The sequence below is a fragment of the Salvelinus alpinus genome, chromosome 17 (genome assembly GCF_045679555.1).
Source record: "Salvelinus alpinus chromosome 17, SLU_Salpinus.1, whole genome shotgun sequence".
In the NCBI taxonomy this organism is placed as follows: Eukaryota; Metazoa; Chordata; class Actinopteri; order Salmoniformes; family Salmonidae; genus Salvelinus; species Salvelinus alpinus.
Window position 1 is genome coordinate 38,783,211 of NC_092102.1, and position 19,150 is coordinate 38,802,360.

Consider the following 19,150-nt stretch of genomic DNA (forward strand, 5'->3'; position numbering starts at 1 on the left):
GAATACTGTCAAAATACTGACACAATACAGAGAAACAGACACACACACAGCCAAGCATACACACACACACACACACACGCACGTTGTACCTCTTTTCCACTTGTGCTCTCTCTCTCACCACCCACCCCACCTCACACACATTCTTGTTTGCAACCTTCTAAAAATACAGATAGGTAAGACAAATGTTTGTTTGTGAAACTCTGTAGAACAGAAGAATCTCTTAGAGATTCTTTATCTTTTCCTGACTCCTCCATCCAGACACATCAATTCAGTTGAATTCAAAGGGCTTTATTGGAATGGAAAAACTATGTTAATATTGCCAAAGCAAGTAAAATAGAAATGAAAGGGAAATTAACAAGGGAAAAAAACTAAACAGTAAACACTACACAAAAGTTTTAAAAGAATATAGACAGTTCAAATATTATACTGAACAAAATATGAACGTAATATGAAATAAATTCAACAAATGTAATGAGTTACAGTTCATATAAGGAAATCAGACAATTGAAAAAAATTCTAGGCCCTAATCTAGGGATTTCACGTCTGGGCAGGGGCGCAGCCATGGGTGGGCCTGGGAGGTCATGGGCCCACCCACTTGGGAGCAGGAGCCAGGCCCAGCCAATCGAAATGAGTTTTTCCCCACAAAAGTGATTTATTACAGACAGAAATACTCCTCAGTTTAATTTGGGTGACAGGTCTCAGATGATCCCGCAGGTGAAGAAGCCGGATGTGGAGGTCCTGAGTTTACACTTGATCTGCGGTTGTGAAGCCAGGTGGACGTACTGCCAAATTCTCTAAAACGACTTTGGAAGTGGCTCATGGTAGAGAAATTAACATTCAATTCTCTGGCACAGCTCTGGTGGACATTCCTGCAGTCAGCATGCCAATTGCACCCTCCCTCCCTCAAAACTTGAGACATCTATGGCATTTTATTGTGTGACAAAACTGCACATTTTAGAGTGGCCTTTAATTGTCACCTGCGCAAGGTGCACCTGTGTAATGATCATGCTGTTTAATCATCTTCTTGATATGTCACATCAGGTGGATGGATTATCTTGGCAAAGGAGAAATGCTCACTAACAGGGAAGAAAACACATTTGTGCACAAAATTTGATAGAAATCAGCTTTTTGTGCATATGGACAATTTCTGGGATCTTTTATTTCAACTCATGAAACATAGGACCAACACTTTACATGATGAGTTTATATTTTTCTTCAGTATATATTAAGGGCAATGTTGTAACAATGTACAAATAGTTGAAGTATGAAAGTGAAAATAAATAAACAGATAATCAGTCAATCAATCAAATGTATTTATAAAGCCTTTCGTACATCAGCTGATGTCACAAAGTGCTGTACAGAAACCCAGCCTAAAACTCCAAACAGTAAGCAATACAGGTGTAGAAGCACGGTGGCTAGGAAAAACTCCCTAGAAAGGCCAGAACCTAGGAAGAAACCTAGAGAGGAACCAGGCTATGAGGGGTGGCCAGTCCTCTTCTGGCTGTGCCGGGTGGAGATTATAACAGAACATGGCCAAGATGTTCAAATGTTCATAGATGACCAGCATGGTCAAATAATAATAATCACAGTGGTTGTCGAGGGTGCAACAGGTCAGCACCTCAGGAGTAAATGTCAGTTGGCTTTTCATAGCCGATCATTCAGAGTATCTCTACCGCTCCTGCTGTCTCTAGAGAGTTGAAAACAGCACGTCTGGGACAGGTAGCACATCCGGTGAACCGGTCATGGTTCCATATCCGCAGGCAGAACAGTTGAAACTGGAGCAACAGCACGGCCAGGTGGACTGGGGACAGCAAGGAGTCATTAGTCCAGGTAGTTCTGAGGCATGGTCCTAGGGCTCAGGTCCTCCGAGAGAGAGAAAGAAAAAGGGACAGAGAAAGAGAGAATGAAAGAGAGAAAAAAGAGAGAGAGATAAGACAGGAGAAATACTCCAGATTTAACAGACTGACCCTAGCCACCCGACACATAAACTACTGCAGCATAAATACTGGAGGCTGAGACAGGAGGGGTCGGGAGACACTGTGGCCCCATCTAACGATACCCCCGGACAGGGCCAAACAGGCAGGATATAACCCCACCCACTTTTCCAAAGCACAGCCCCCACACCACTAGAGTGATACCTTCAACCACCAACTTACCATCCTGAGACAAGGCCGAGTATAGACCACAAAGATCTCCGCCACGGCACAACCCAAGAGGGGGCGCCAACCCGGACAGGAAGATCATGTCAGTGACTCAACCCACTGAAGTGACGCACCCCTCCTAGGGACGGCATGAAAGAGCACCAGTAAGCCAGTGACTCAGCCCCTGTAATAGGGTTAGAGGCAGAGAATCCCAGGGGAGAGAGGGGAACCGGCCAGGCAGAGACAGCAAGGGCGGTTCGTTGATCCAGTGCCTTTCCATTCACCTTCACACTCCTGGGCCAGACTACACTCAATCATAGGACCTACTGAAGAGATGAGTCTTCAATAAAGACTTAAAGGTTGAGCCCGAGTCTGCATCTCTCACATGGGTAGGCAGACCATTCCATTAAAATGGAGCTCTACAGGAGAAAGCCCTGCCTCCAGCTGTTTGCTTAGAAATTCTAGGGACAGTAAGGAGGCCTGCGTCTTGTGACCGTAGCGTACGTGAAGGTATGTACAACAGGACCAAATCGGAAAGATAGGTAGGAGCAAGCCCATGTAATGCTTTGTAGGTTAGCAGTAAAACCTTGAAATCAGCCCTTGCCTTAACAGGAAGCCAGTGTAGAGGCTAGCACTGGAGTAATATGATCCAAGTTTTGGTTATAGTCAAGATTCTAGCAGCTGTGTTTAGCACCAACTGAAGTTTATTTAGAGCTTTATCCGGGTAGCCGAAAAGTAGAGCACTGTAGTCTAACTTAGAAGTGACAAAAGCATGGATACATTTTTCTACATCATTTTAGAACAGAAAGTTTCAGATTTTTGCAATGTTACATAAATGGGAAAAATCTGTCCTTGAAACAGTCTTGATATGTCCGTCAAAAGAGAGATCAGGGTCCAGAGTAACGCCAAGGTCCTTCACAGTTTTATTTGAGACGACTGTAAAACCATAAAGATTAATTGTCAGATTCAACAGAAGATCTCTTTGTTTCTTGGGACCTAGAACAAGCATCTCTGTTTTGTCCGAGTTTAAAAGTAGAACATTTGCAGCCAGCCACTTCCTTATGTCTGAAACACAGTCTTCCAGGGAGGGCAATTTTGGGGCTTCACCATGTTTCATTGAAATGTTCAGCTGTGTATCATCCTCATAGCAGTGAAAGTTAACATTATGTTTCCGAATGACATCACCAAGAGGTAAAATATATAGTGAAAACAATAGTGGCCCTAAAACCTTGAGCCTTGAGGATCACCGAAATGTACAGTTGATTTGTCAGAGGACAAACTATCCACAGAGACAAACTGATATCTTTCCGACAGATAAGATCTAAACCAGGCCAGAACTTGTCCATTGTAGACCAATTTGGGTTTCCAATCTCTCCAAAAGAATGTGGTGATCGATGGTATCAAAAGCAGCACTAAGGTCTAGGAGCACGAGGACAGATGCAGAGCCTCGGTCTGACGCCATTAAAAGGTATTTTGGTACACATCCGGTGGATAGAGAGCCATTTATTATGTTCAACATAGGAGGGCCAAGCACAGGAAGCAGCTCTTTCAGTAGTTTAGTTGGAATAGGGTTCAATATGCAGCTTGAAGGTTTAGAGGCCATGATTATTTTCAGCAATGTGTCAAGAGATATAGTACTAAAACACATAAGTGTCTCGCTTGATCCTATGTCCTCGCAGAGTTGTGCAGACGCAGGCCAACTTAACTTGAGGAATACGCAGATTTAAAGAGGAGTCCGTAATTTGCTTTCTAATGATCATGATCTTTACCTCGACGAAATTCATGAATTTATCACTGCTGAAGTGAAAGCCATCCTCTCTTGGGGAATGCTGCTTTTTAGTAGGTTTGCGACAGTATCAAAAATAAATTTGGGATTGTTCTTATTTTCCTCAATTAAGTTGGAAAAATAGGATGATTGAGCAGCAGTGAGGGCTCTTCGATACTGCACCGTACTGTCTTTCCAAGCTAGTCGGAAGACTTCCAGTTTGGTGTAGCGCCATTTCCGTTCCAATATTCTGGAAGCTTGCTTCAGAGCTCGGGTATTTTTTATTTTCTGTACCAGGGAGCTAGTTTCTTATGACAAATGTTTTTAGTTTTTAGGGGTGCGACTGCATCTAGGGTATTGCGCAAGGTTAAATTGAGTTCCTCAGTTAGGTGGTTAACTGATTTTTGTACAGGAACGCTTTCAAAGATAAATATAGGTTGTATTTACAATGTTGTTTGTGCTTCACTGGTTACCCTTTTCTTGTGGAAACAGGTCACACAACTTGCTGCTGTGGTGGCACACTGTGGTATTTCACCTAATAGATATGGGAGTTTAGCAATATTGAATTTGCTTTCAAATTCTTTATGGGTCTGCGTAATCTGAGGGAAATATGTGTCTCTGATATGGTCATATATCTGGCAGGTTAGGAAGTCTTTCTCGGTTTCCACTTCATTTTGATCGCAATGGGGACATAGCCTGTCTTCTCTTGAGAGCCAGGTCTGCAGATGGCGGCCTCTGTCGATAGCAAGGCTATGCTCAATGAATCGTTACATAGTCAAAGCGTTCTTTAATTTTGGGTCAGTCACAGTGGTCAGGTATTCTGTCACTGTGTACTCTCTCTTTAAGGCCAAATAACATGCCATTTTGCACTTTTTTTGTGCTTTCCAATGTTTCAAGTAATTACATTTTTGATTTCTCATGATTTGGTTGGGTTTAATTGTGTTGCTGTCCTGGGGACTTGTAGGGTCAGTTTGTGTTTGTGAGCAGAGTCCCAGAACATTTCTCTATATCTTCCTGACTCCCCCCTCCAGACATGTCTCTATATTTTCCTGACTCCACCCTCCAGACATGTCTCTATATCTTCCTGACTCCCCCTCCAGACTTGTCTGTATATCTTCCTGACTCCCCCCTCCAGACATGTCTGTATCTCTTCCTGACTCCCCCCTCCAGACTTGTCTCTATATCTTCCTGACTCCCCCCTCCAGACATGTCTCTATATCTTCCTGACTCCCCCCTCCAGACTTGTCTGTATATCTTCCTGACTCCCCCCTCCAGACATGTCTGTATATCTTCCTGACTCCCCCCTCCAGACATGTCTGTATCTCTTCCTGACTCCCCCCTCCAGACTTGTCTCTATATCTTCCTGACTCCCCCCTCCAGACATGTCTCTATATCTTCCTGACTCCCCCTCCAGACATGTCTCTATATCTTCCTGACTCCCCCTCCAGACATGTCTCTATATCTTCCTGACTCCCCCCTCCAGACATGTCTCTATATCTTCCTGACTCCCCCCTCCAGACATGTCTCTATATCTTCCTGACTCCCCCCTCCAGACATGTCTCTATATCTTCCTGACTCCACCTCCAGACATGTCTCTATATCTTCCTGACTCCCCCCTCCAGACATGTCTGTATATCTTCCTGACTCCCCCCTCCAGACTTGTCTGTATATCTTCCTGACTCCCCCCTCCAGACATGTCTCTATATCTTCCTGACTCCCCCCTCCAGACATGTCTCTATATCTTCCTGACTCCCCCCTCCAGACTTGTCTGTATATCTTCCTGACTCCCCCCTCCAGACTTGTCTGTATATCTTCCTGACTCCCCCCTCCAGACATGTCTGTATTTCTTCCTGACTCCCCCTCCAGACATGTCTGTATTTCTTCCTGACTCCCCCCTCCAGACATGTCTGTATATCTTCCTGACTCCCCCCTCCAGACATGTCTCTATATCTTCCTGACTCCCCCCTCCAGACATGTCTGTATATCTTCCTGACTCCCCCCTCCAGACATGTCTGTATATCTTCCTGACTCCCCCCTCCAGACATGTCTGTATATTTTCCTGACTCCCCCCTCCAGACATGTCTCTATATCTTCCTGACTCCCCCTCCAGACATGTCTCTATATCTTCCTGACTCCCCCCTCCAGACATGTCTGTATATCTTCCTGACTCCCCCCTCCAGACATGTCTGTATATCTTCCTGACTCCCCCCTCCAGACATGTCTCTATATCTTCCTGACTCCCCCTCCAGACATGTCTCTATATCTTCCTGACTCCCCCCTCCAGACATGTCTCTATATCTTCCTGACTCCCCCCTCCAGACGTGTCTCTATATCTTCCTGACTCCCCCTCCAGACGTGTCTCTATATCTTCCTGACTCCCCCCTCCAGACATGTCTGTATATCTTCCTGACTCCCCCTCCAGACATGTCTGTATATCTTCCTGACTCCCCCCTCCAGACATGTCTCTATATCTTCCTGACTCCCCCCTCCAGACATGTCTCTATCTTCCTGACTCCCCCCTCCAGACATGTCTGTATATCTTCCTGACTCCCCCCTCCAGACATGTCTGTATATCTTCATGACTCCCCCCTCCAGACATGTCTGTATATCTTCCTGACTCCCCCCTCCAGACATGTCTGTATATCTTCCTGACTCCCCCCTCCAGACATGTCTGTATATCTTCATGACTCCCCCCTCCAGACATGTCTCTATATCTTCCTGACTCCCCCCTCCAGACATGTCTGTATATCTTCCTGACTCCCCCCTCCAGACATGTCTGTATATCTTCCTGACTCCCCCTCCAGACATGTCTGTATATCTTCCTGACTCCCCCCTCCAGACATGTCTGTATATCTTCCTGACTCCCCCTCCAGACATGTCTGTATATCTTCATGACTCCCCCCTCCAGACATGTCTCTATATTTTCCTGACTCCCCCCTCCAGACATGTCTGTATATCTTCCTGACTCCCCCCTCCAGACATGTCTGTATATCTTCCTGACTCCCCCCTCCAGACATGTCTGTATATCTTCCTGACTCCCCCTCCAGACATGTCTGTATATCTTCCTGACTCCCCCCTCCAGACATGTCTCTATATTTTCCTGACTCCCCCCTCCAGACATGTCTGTATATCTTCATGACTCCCCCCTCCAGACATGTCTGTATATCTTCCTGACTCCCCCCTCCAGACATGTCTGTATATCTTCCTGACTCCCCCTCCAGACATGTCTGTATATCTTCATGACTCCCCCCTCCAGACATGTCTGTATATCTTCCTGACTCCCCCTCCAGACATGTCTCTATATTTTCCTGACTCCCCCCTCCAGACATGTCTGTATATCTTCCTGACTCCCCCCTCCAGACATGTCTGTATATCTTCCTGACTCCCCCCTCCAGACATGTCTGTATATCTTCCTGACTCCCCCCTCCAGACATGTCTGTATATCTTCCTGACTCCCCCCTCCAGACATGTCTGTATATCTTCATGACTCCCCCCTCCAGACATGTCTGTATATCTTCCTGACTCCCCCTCCAGACATGTCTCTATATTTTCCTGACTCCCCCCTCCAGACATGTCTGTATATCTTCCTGACTCCCCCCTCCAGACATGTCTGTATATCTTCCTGACTCCCCCCTCCAGACATGTCTGTTTATCTTCCTGACTCCCCCTCCAGACATGTCTGTATATCTTCCTGACTCCCCCCTCCAGACATGTCTCTATATTTTCCTGACTCCCCCCTCCAGACATGTCTGTATATCTTCCTGACTCCCCCTCCAGACATGTCTGTATATCTTCCTGACTCCCCCCTCCAGACATGTCTCTATATCTTCCTGACTCCCCCCTCCAGACATGTCTGTATATCTTCATGACTCCCCCCTCCAGACATGTCTCTATATCTTCCTGACTCCCCCCTCCAGACATGTCTGTATATCTTCCTGACTCCCCCTCCAGACATGTCTCTATATCTTCCTGACTCCCCCCTCCAGACATGTCTCTATATCTTCCTGACTCCCCCCTCCAGACATGTCTGTATATCTTCCTGACTCCCCCTCCAGACATGTCTCTATATCTTCCTGACTCCCCCCTCCAGACATGTCTGTATATCTTCCTGACTCCCCCCTCCAGACATGTCTGTATATCTTCCTGACTCCCCCCTCCAGACATGTCTGTATATCTTCCTGACTCCCCCCTCCAGACATGTCTCTATATCTTCCTGACTCCCCCCTCCAGACATGTCTGTATATCTTCCTGACTCCCCCCTCCAGACATGTCTCTATATCTTCCTGACTCCCCCCTCCAGACATGTCTGTATATCTTCCTGACTCCCCCCTCCAGACTTGTCTGTATATCTTCCTGACTCCCCCCTCCAGACATGTCTGTATATCTTCCTGACTCCCCCTCCAGACATGTCTGTATATCTTCCTGACTCCCCCCTCCAGACATGTCTGTATATCTTCCTGACTCCCCCCTCCAGACATGTCTGTATATCTTCCTGACTCCCCCTCCAGACATGTCTGTATATCTTCCTGACTCCCCCCTCCAGACATGTCTGTATATCTTCCTGACTCCCCCCTCCAGACATGTCTGTATATCTTCCTGACTCCCCCCTCCAGACATGTCTCTATATCTTCCTGACTCCCCCTCCAGACATGTCTCTATATCTTCCTGACTCCCCCCTCCAGACATGTCTCTATATCTTCCTGACTCCCCCCTCCAGACGTGTCTCTATATCTTCCTGACTCCCCCTCCAGACGTGTCTCTATATCTTCCTGACTCCCCCCTCCAGACATGTCTGTATATCTTCCTGACTCCCCCTCCAGACATGTCTGTATATCTTCCTGACTCCCCCCTCCAGACATGTCTCTATATCTTCCTGACTCCCCCCTCCAGACATGTCTCTATCTTCCTGACTCCCCCCTCCAGACATGTCTGTATATCTTCCTGACTCCCCCCTCCAGACATGTCTGTATATCTTCATGACTCCCCCCTCCAGACATGTCTGTATATCTTCCTGACTCCCCCCTCCAGACATGTCTGTATATCTTCCTGACTCCCCCCTCCAGACATGTCTGTATATCTTCATGACTCCCCCCTCCAGACATGTCTCTATATCTTCCTGACTCCCCCCTCCAGACATGTCTGTATATCTTCCTGACTCCCCCCTCCAGACATGTCTGTATATCTTCCTGACTCCCCCTCCAGACATGTCTGTATATCTTCCTGACTCCCCCCTCCAGACATGTCTGTATATCTTCCTGACTCCCCCTCCAGACATGTCTGTATATCTTCATGACTCCCCCCTCCAGACATGTCTCTATATTTTCCTGACTCCCCCCTCCAGACATGTCTGTATATCTTCCTGACTCCCCCCTCCAGACATGTCTGTATATCTTCCTGACTCCCCCCTCCAGACATGTCTGTATATCTTCCTGACTCCCCCTCCAGACATGTCTGTATATCTTCCTGACTCCCCCCTCCAGACATGTCTCTATATTTTCCTGACTCCCCCCTCCAGACATGTCTGTATATCTTCATGACTCCCCCCTCCAGACATGTCTGTATATCTTCCTGACTCCCCCCTCCAGACATGTCTGTATATCTTCCTGACTCCCCCTCCAGACATGTCTGTATATCTTCATGACTCCCCCCTCCAGACATGTCTGTATATCTTCCTGACTCCCCCTCCAGACATGTCTCTATATTTTCCTGACTCCCCCCTCCAGACATGTCTGTATATCTTCCTGACTCCCCCCTCCAGACATGTCTGTATATCTTCCTGACTCCCCCCTCCAGACATGTCTGTATATCTTCCTGACTCCCCCCTCCAGACATGTCTGTATATCTTCCTGACTCCCCCCTCCAGACATGTCTGTATATCTTCATGACTCCCCCCTCCAGACATGTCTGTATATCTTCCTGACTCCCCCTCCAGACATGTCTCTATATTTTCCTGACTCCCCCCTCCAGACATGTCTGTATATCTTCCTGACTCCCCCCTCCAGACATGTCTGTATATCTTCCTGACTCCCCCCTCCAGACATGTCTGTTTATCTTCCTGACTCCCCCTCCAGACATGTCTGTATATCTTCCTGACTCCCCCCTCCAGACATGTCTCTATATTTTCCTGACTCCCCCCTCCAGACATGTCTGTATATCTTCCTGACTCCCCCTCCAGACATGTCTGTATATCTTCCTGACTCCCCCCTCCAGACATGTCTCTATATCTTCCTGACTCCCCCCTCCAGACATGTCTGTATATCTTCATGACTCCCCCCTCCAGACATGTCTCTATATCTTCCTGACTCCCCCCTCCAGACATGTCTGTATATCTTCCTGACTCCCCCTCCAGACATGTCTCTATATCTTCCTGACTCCCCCCTCCAGACATGTCTCTATATCTTCCTGACTCCCCCCTCCAGACATGTCTGTATATCTTCCTGACTCCCCCTCCAGACATGTCTCTATATCTTCCTGACTCCCCCCTCCAGACATGTCTCTATATCTTCCTGACTCCCCCCTCCAGACATGTCTGTATATCTTCCTGACTCCCCCCTCCAGACATGTCTGTATATCTTCCTGACTCCCCCCTCCAGACATGTCTGTATATCTTCCTGACTGCCCCCTCCAGACATGTCTGTATATCTTCCTGACTCCCCCCTCCAGACATGTCTGTATATCTTCCTGACTCCCCCCTCCAGACATGTCTGTATATCTTCCTGACTCCCCCCTCCAGACATGTCTGTATATCTTCCTGACTCCCCCCTCCAGACATGTCTCTATATCTTCCTGACTCCCCCCTCCAGACATGTCTCTATCTTCCTGACTCCCCCCTCCAGACATGTCTGTATATCTTCATGACTCCCCCCTCCAGACATGTCTCTATATCTTCCTGACTCACCCCTCCAGACATGTCTCTATCTTCCTGACTCCCCCCTCCAGACATGTCTGTATATCTTCCTGACTCCCTCCTCCAGACATGTCTCTATATCTTCCTGACTCCCCCCTCCAGACATGTCTCTATATCTTCCTGACTCCCCCCTCCAGACATGTCTGTATATCTTCCTGACTCCCTCCTCCAGACATGTCTCTATATCTTCCTGACTCCCCCCTCCAGACTTGTCACTATATCTTCCTGACTCCCCCCTCCAAACATGTCTACATCTCTTCCTGACCCTCCTCCAGATTTCTCTTCCTGACCTTTTCCAGACATGCAGGAAGGAAAAGGAAAAGTCAATCACAAATATCTCATACTCCTTATTATTCTCTTATTTATTCAATATCTGTGCCATTTTGGAAACCACCGTGAAAAAATCATTACCAGATTAAATCTCAGATTATTAAGGATCATCAGATCAGTAATTCATGTCTTGTTAAATAACCTTAAGCAGGCAAATAACTTCTTCTAATTCTCATTACCACTTTTTCTGACTCTTGTTTTTTGTTCACTATATTTTCTTCTTCCTAATAAATCTTCTTCGGGATCAGTGTCCCTTCCACGGGACGGTTGAACTAACGTAGACTAATGCAATTAGCATGAAGTGGTAAGTAACAAGAACATTTCCCACGACATAGACATATCTGATACTGGCAGAAAGCTTAAATTCTTGTTAATCTAACTGCACTTTCCAATTTACAGTAGCAATTACAGTGATAGAACACCATGCTATTGTTTGAGGAGAGTACACAGTTTGAACATGAACAGTTATTAATAAACAAATTTGGCACATTTGAGCAGTCTTCATACAAAATTTTGAACATAAATACAATGGTTCATTGGATTAGTCTGAAATTTTGCACATACACTGCTGCCATCTAGTGGCCCAAACATAAATGACAGCTGGGCTGGAATAATACATTATGGCCTTTCTCTTGCATTTGAAAGATGATGGTACAAAAAATAGAAACAAACAGTTGTTTTTTTCTTTGTATTATCTTTTGCCAGATCTATTGTGTAATATTCTCCAAATTTCCTTTCACATTTCCACACACTTCAAAGTGTTTCCTTTGAAATGGTACCAAGAATATGCGTATCCTTGCTTCAGGGCCTGAGATACAGGCAGTTAGATTTGGGTATGTAGGCGAAAATTTAAAAAAAGCGGCGGATCCTTAAAAGTTTTTAAAGGCCCAGTGGAATCAAAAATGGGATTGTCCTGTGTACTCCCTTTAGGTTAGGTCACTCAGAATGCATTGAAATACAATTGTTTCTTATTCTTTCAGTGCTATACTGGGTATAGTTCTCTGTGAGGATTTTAGTTTAGTTTATGTATTTGACCATTTAAAAAAACAAGCACACATAACACTTTAAAAAGCCATACATGAGTAAAATCATTGAGGATAACACACAATAAAGTCTGGGACTTATTTCCATTGTGGTCATTAAGGAGAGAGGTCTCTTATCCAAAGATGAAGTGCCATCATTAGAGACTGATTCCATCAGATTCTAAAGAGTGGCATTGACATCCAAGGGGTCCCAGTTCAGCATCAGTGGGTCGATTGTCATTCAAAACAATTGACTCCTACAAAACAAATCACAGGCATCTTGTCTAACGGATCCAATAGCAGGCTTCTCTCTGGAGAGGCTTCATGGAAAGCCCCACTCTGTCTGTTGTTTCTAAAGTACCTCTCTTGTAGTTTCAGCATGCCAGTTCTGTACTTGTCACTTTCTCCACACAGAGGACGTGTTACCCACTGAGTTGCCGTGGTCCCCATGTGCTATTCTGGGATGTTCTAACTAAGCTAAACTGACAGGGCTGGTGTTGACCCCTCTCCCCCCACACACACAGTATGCATCAACGCATACACTAACACAATGATCCTTCCTGTAGGTTCTATGTTGTGATTAACTGCAGCACAGGTTCTTATCCTCTAACGAGTCACAAACCCGGATCCGGGATCCCCCCCATCAAAAAAGCAGACTAGCATAGCCTAGCCTAAAGCTACAGGGATATCATATAATAAAATGTTCATGAAATCACAAGTCCAAGACACCAAATGAAAGATACAGATCTTGTGAATCCAGCCATTTCCGATTTTTTAAATGTTTTACAGGGAAGACACAATATGTATTTCTATTAGCTAACCACCATAGCAAAAGACACAACTTTTTTTCCCCACCATTTTTTTCCTGCATAGGTAGCCATCACTAATTCGACCAAATAAAGATATAAATAGTCACTAACCAAGAAACAACTTCATCAGATGACAGTCTGATAACATATTTATTGTATAGCATATGTTTTGTTAGAAAAATGTGCATATTTCAGGTATAAATCACAGTTCTACATTGCAGCTGCAATCTGAAATAGCGCTGAAGCAGCCAGAATAATTACAGAGACCAACGTCAAATACCAAAATACTCATCATGAAACATTTCCGAAAAATACAAAGCGTACAGCAAATGAAAGCCCAACATCTTGTGAATCCAGCCAATATTTCAGATTTTTTAAGTGTTTTACAGCGAAAACACAATATAGCATTATATTAGCTTACCACAATAGCCAGAAACACAAGCAATTTACCAGCAGCAAAGGTTAGCGATCGTAACAATCCAGCAAAAGATATATAATTTTTGACTAACCTTGATATACTTCATCAGATGACAGTCATGTAACATCATATTACACAATGCATATAGGTTTTGTTCGAAAATGTGCATATTTAGCAGCACAAATCGTGGTTATACAATGTGATTAGTAGCAACATTTCAGGCAATCTGGCCGGCGCCATCTTGGAGAGGCACCTAATCTAATCAATAAATAATCATAAACTTGACTAAAAAATACAGGTTGGACAGCAAATGAAAGATACATTAGTTCTTAATGCAACCGCTGTGTTAGATTTTTAAATTAACGTTACTACGACATACAGGGTGCGTTATAGCGAGACCCCACCGAAATGAATGGAGGAATAATCATTTTTTATTTTTCCACAGAACAACGAATTAACATCATAAATAGTTCTTACTTTTTGATGAGCTCCCATCAGAATCTTGGGCAAGTTGTCCTTTGTCCATAATAATCGTTGCTCGGCTGTAGAATGTCCTCTTCAACTTTGGAACTAGCAGCAAACGTTAGCTATGTGGCTCAGAGGTGTCCAACTGTTCATAGCGCAGCACAGAGAAAACTCCGAAAATCGAAATATACTCATGTAAACTGATATAACTCGGTTTAAAAAAACTACATTATGATGTTTTTAACACCTATATCGAAGAAAATCACAGCCGGATATATCTAACGCGATAACGTGAGCTTTTCAGAAAGCCATGCTGATGTCTGCCTTGCGTCATGGCGAATCTTGAAAAGGGTGCGCCACTCGTGCCAAGCCTATTTATATGGCCTCAGATCTGCCTAGAAACTCCATTCCAATTCTCATTGGTTACTGACATCCAGGGGGAGGTGCATGCAGTTCATGTCGACCCATAGGATACATACAGAGTTTTAAACTGATCCTAGAACAGAGTCAACATTTTCAGATTTTGGAGTTCCTGTCAGGAATTTCGCTGCCATACGACTTCTGTTTCACTCAGAGAAACGGTTTTAGAAACTAGAGAGTGTTTTCTATCCAATAGTAATAATAATATGCATATTGTACGAGCAAGAATTGAGTACGAGGCAGTTTAATTTGGGGACGATATTTTACAAAGTTGAAACAGCACCCCGTATAGTGACAAGATTAAGTAGCTGAGGAGAAGTGTCTTTGTAAATGGAGTTTAAAAGTTTCCCACTTGAAGTTGAGTGTATTACATCATATCATGAGTTTTTATGTCATGCTCTATTTTATCCGTGAGTTGACAGACACTGTCCTTGATGGTTACTTTGCTAGGGCACATGAGTGTATATATATATAGAGAGAGAATAAAGGAGGAGTTAGAAAAAGAAAGAATGTGACAGTTCAGCAGGTGGAAGAGCAGTGACCGAGGGGGAGAGAGTCTGTGCCTGCTTTTTCCACCTACCTGCCTTGGTGACAGCACATCTTCCTGAGCCCTGACAGGCTGGGATATAGAGCTCCAAGCTACCATGCAGACACACACGCTGGGTACATTGACTTCAATAAAAAACCTAGGAGGCTCGTGGATCTCACATCCTTCCATTGACTTACACAGTAAATATCAACGTTCAGAGGACATCCTCCAACCTATCAGAGCTCTTACAGCATGAACTGACATGTTGTACACATATAACAGGATCAGAGAATTAATCTAGTACTGAAAGCATAAGCTACAGCTAGCACTGCAGTGCATATATGGTGGTGAGTAGTTGACTCAAAGAGAGAAAGACAATAGCTGAACAGTTTTTAACAAATTAGTTTCTTCCAAAAATGAAGGAGAAGCAAAGTGAACTGTGTTTGCGTGTGATCAAGGGTGTATTAATTCTGCTGAAGAACGTTTCTGACAAAGGAAGCAAACGGAATGAAATGAGGATAAACATACCTGAATTTGTCCAACAGAAACTCTTGTTTGCAACTCTTGAACTTATGATTACACCCTAGAGCAGCTAGATGCAGGCAAGATTGTGCAAGGCGGTATTGAATGTGTAAATACTTATGAAAATTGTCTTCCTTCATCTTAAACAGCACCAACTGCCACTGACCCACACACTGGCATCTATGCATAAACATGTGGCATGTGGCAAACAAATATAAGAACACACACACACACACACACACACACACACACACACACACACACACACACACACACACACACACACACACACACACACACACACACACACACACACACACACACACACACACACACACACACACACACACTTAAGCTGTTAGTGTTTGGTTTGGCAGGTTGGGACAGTGTGTTTTATCTGCTTGTTGCAGGGAACAAAGTGTGATCTTCACCCAGCCATCTGCCTCATCCTGGACGTGACATCAGCAGAGACACACTGTGGAGTTCCCCAGGCATTGACATAGGAAGGAAAAACGTTTTTTTGGCAGAACAGAAGAGTTTCAGAGAGATGTGCAAAGGTGGGACTGTAAAATATAAATAATGTATATAAATAATATATGCCATTTTACGTATTGATGGTAGGTATGCATTATGATTGAGATGAGTGTTGTGACCACACTGGACATCAACAAGGCATGTGCTTCTGCTGTCTGGCCTAGTGACAGTGTGAAAGCATGAAGGTGTGTGCATATGTTTCTGTACATTATTATGTCTAATACGTAGTACTTTACATAGGCACTTATGATGTGGTTGGGGAAAAAGCCACACACCACTCAATAAGATTGGACCAGATACTACAAAGAAAGTTCTATCTGACATTATTCAGTGTTTCCCAAATCTCCTCAGTGTTTTTCCAAATCTGCCAAATGGTGAGACAGGATCCACTGTTGAGTAGCAATTCGTTTTTTTGGATCCTAGAAAGGCTCTGGGTCATTACTGGCAGTATTGATTTTCATTTATTCCATGAGCTACAGGACATTTCCAAAGGATTTGAGTATACGTCACAAAAAAAGCAAAGCTTGGGAACCACTGATGAGTATTCAATTCCATTCAAATTCAACATTTCAAAAGATTCTGTGAGAGAACATCTCAGGTTTGATACGCAGAACAAGACTCATGATGTACACAATATTTTGATCATAAACAGTTACAGAATTTTCTTGACAAGCATTCAAAAGAAGTTTATTACACCAATTTTTCACATTTGTGTTTTTTCATCAGAAATGAATGCTTATGGGTAACTTTGTGTCTGTAAAATATTACTGTTCTCAGATTATTCATAGCTTTTAGATGTGTATTACAATGGGTTTTGTTGCAAAGCGCTATACATCCACCGTTTAGCTGGAGTGGAATGTTCAGATCCTGTATATTTAACATAAATTCAAACCATCATAAATCTAGCCTCATGCTATAGTGTTTGGTTAGTTAGGCCTCGTTCCAAATGGCACCGTATTCCCAATATAGTGCACTACTTTTGACCAGAGCCCAGATCTTATATTACTGCATTTTTTTAAATATTGATGTCACAAATGTACAATTTGTACAGTTCTTTAATACATCTTTTATTATTGGTCACATTTGACTGTGTAAAACCTTGCAGTGCTATTTTTTTCTCTGAGAGTGAGGCGTATATATCTCGTTTTGCAACAAAATATGATTGTTTGTCTCATTGAAATAAAACCATAGTGATAAGTTTTAAACAAATGCATGTATGTCATTTAACAACCCCATGCCGTGATTAGATGTGAAAAAAACAGACCAATCTCTTTCATAAGTTCTATAAATAAAAAAAGCTAATTTACCAAACTTTCTGTAAAATGAATACATATACTGTAAAAAGTAACTACCTAACTCATAAAATAATATGAGTAATGGCTATTCAAACACCTCCAAAGTTCAGCAAACCTGAAACCATAAAAGTGGAACTAACTTATATATCAACAATTTTTCTTATCAATTAATATTTTTGAGTACATTTAAAAAATATTAGGTTATTGAGTAAATATAACTTTATTTAGTTGTGTTATGCTACTCTAAAGTTAGACTTTTTACAAGTTATGATTATGTAATATTATAAAGTCAATCTAACATTTATTAAATAAGTTGTTCTTAGTTGATTCTGTTGTGTTTTACATCTTTTCTTAAAATAATAAAGTAGTAGTGTCACCGCCGAAGTTGGCTCCTCTCCTTCTTCGGGCGGCGTTCGGCGGTCGACGTCACCGGCTTTCTAGCCATCGCCACTCCATTTTTAATGTATCCATTTGTTTTGTCTTGTTCTCTGCACACCTGGTTTTCATTCCCCAATCAATTCATATGTATTTATTCCTCTGTTCTATCATTCATGGTTTTGAGCCCCAACAGTTTAGCTTCAATAAATAAAAATAAATAAAGTAAAAAAAAATATATACAATGCATTCGGAAAGTATTCAGACACCTTCCCTTTTCAATTTTTTTTTACGTTACAGCCTTATTCTAAAATGTATTTTTTTAAACTAGTCCTCATCAATCTACACACAATACTCTATAATGACAAAGAAAAACATGTTTTTTGATTTTTGCAAATGTATACAATTATAAAAACAGAAATACATTATTTACATAAGTATTCATGAGCTCATGTGCATCCTGTTCCATTGATCATCCTTGAAATGTTTCTACAACTTGATTGCAGTCATCCTGTGATAAATTCAATTGAATGGACATGATTTGGGGAAAAAACATATTTGGGTAAAAAACACTTGATTTATTATATTCATATTTCTAAAAACAGTATTAAAAAGCAGTTTGTTGTGTATGAGGTGTAATTGATCATGATGAACGGATCTCAAAACCGTACTGGAATATTGACGTTATATACTGAGACAAGCCATTCCCACCATCAACAAGGTTATGTTCACCACTTTTAATGACAGAGGCTAATGCAGCATCCTGTGATGCTTACAGCTGTCTACCTCCACTTACTGCTAGACGAATGAGCACTGTGCTCAACAATGCCTGGTAAGTCGGGTTAAAATGACAAATCGTAAAATACATACAGTAAAACAATGTAAAACATTAAGACACGACCAATGAAAATTACTAATCAGAACTACTTACTACTTGTACTCATTGAAGTAAAAGGGACCCTACATTGTTATGTTCACTACAACAAATATTAATGTTCAATTAACTTAAATTGTTAGATTTCAGAATGCATCATGAAATGTTGTTAGCAGACATAGTTAGTGCAGTGGGCAGCTGGGAGGAGGTTCTCTTATTCTCCATGGACTTTACAGTGTCCTAGAACTTTTTGGTGTTGTGCTACAGGATGAACATTTCTGTATGAAAAGCTAGCCTTTGCTTTCCTAACTACCTGTGTATATTGGTTCCTAACTTCCCTGAAAAGTTGCGTATCGTGGGGGCTATTCGATGCTAATGCAGTACGCCACAGGATGCTTTTGTGCTGGTCAAGGGCAGTCAAGTCTGGAGGGAACCAAGGGCTATATCGTAGTTCTACATTTTTTAAATTGGGCATGCCTATTTAAGATGGTGAGGAAAGCACATTTAAAGAATCATATAGGCATCCTCTACTGATGGAATGAGGTCAATATCCTTCCAGGATACCCGGTCCAGGTTTATTAGAAAGGCATGCTCGCTGAAGTGTTTTAGGGAGCGTTTGACAGTGATGAGGGGTGATCGTTTGACCGTGGACCCATTACGGACACAGGTAATGAGGCAGTGATCGCTGAGATCCTGGTTGAAGACAGGAGAGGTGTATTTAGAGTGCAGGTTGGCCAGGATGAT

The 19,150-nt window shown here is 43.2% G+C and overlaps 1 long non-coding RNA gene across 1 annotated transcript; it reads right to left on the reverse strand.

The window, feature by feature from the left end:
• Positions 1 to 1,141: 1,141 nt before the first annotated feature.
• Positions 1,142 to 15,457, reverse strand: LOC139543264 (uncharacterized). Its single transcript, XR_011668647.1, has 2 exons — positions 15,335 to 15,457; positions 1,142 to 1,863 (listed from the first exon to the last, which is right to left on the reverse strand). It is a non-coding gene; the product is annotated as an uncharacterized lncRNA (long non-coding RNA).
• Positions 15,458 to 19,150: the final 3,693 nt, after the last annotated feature.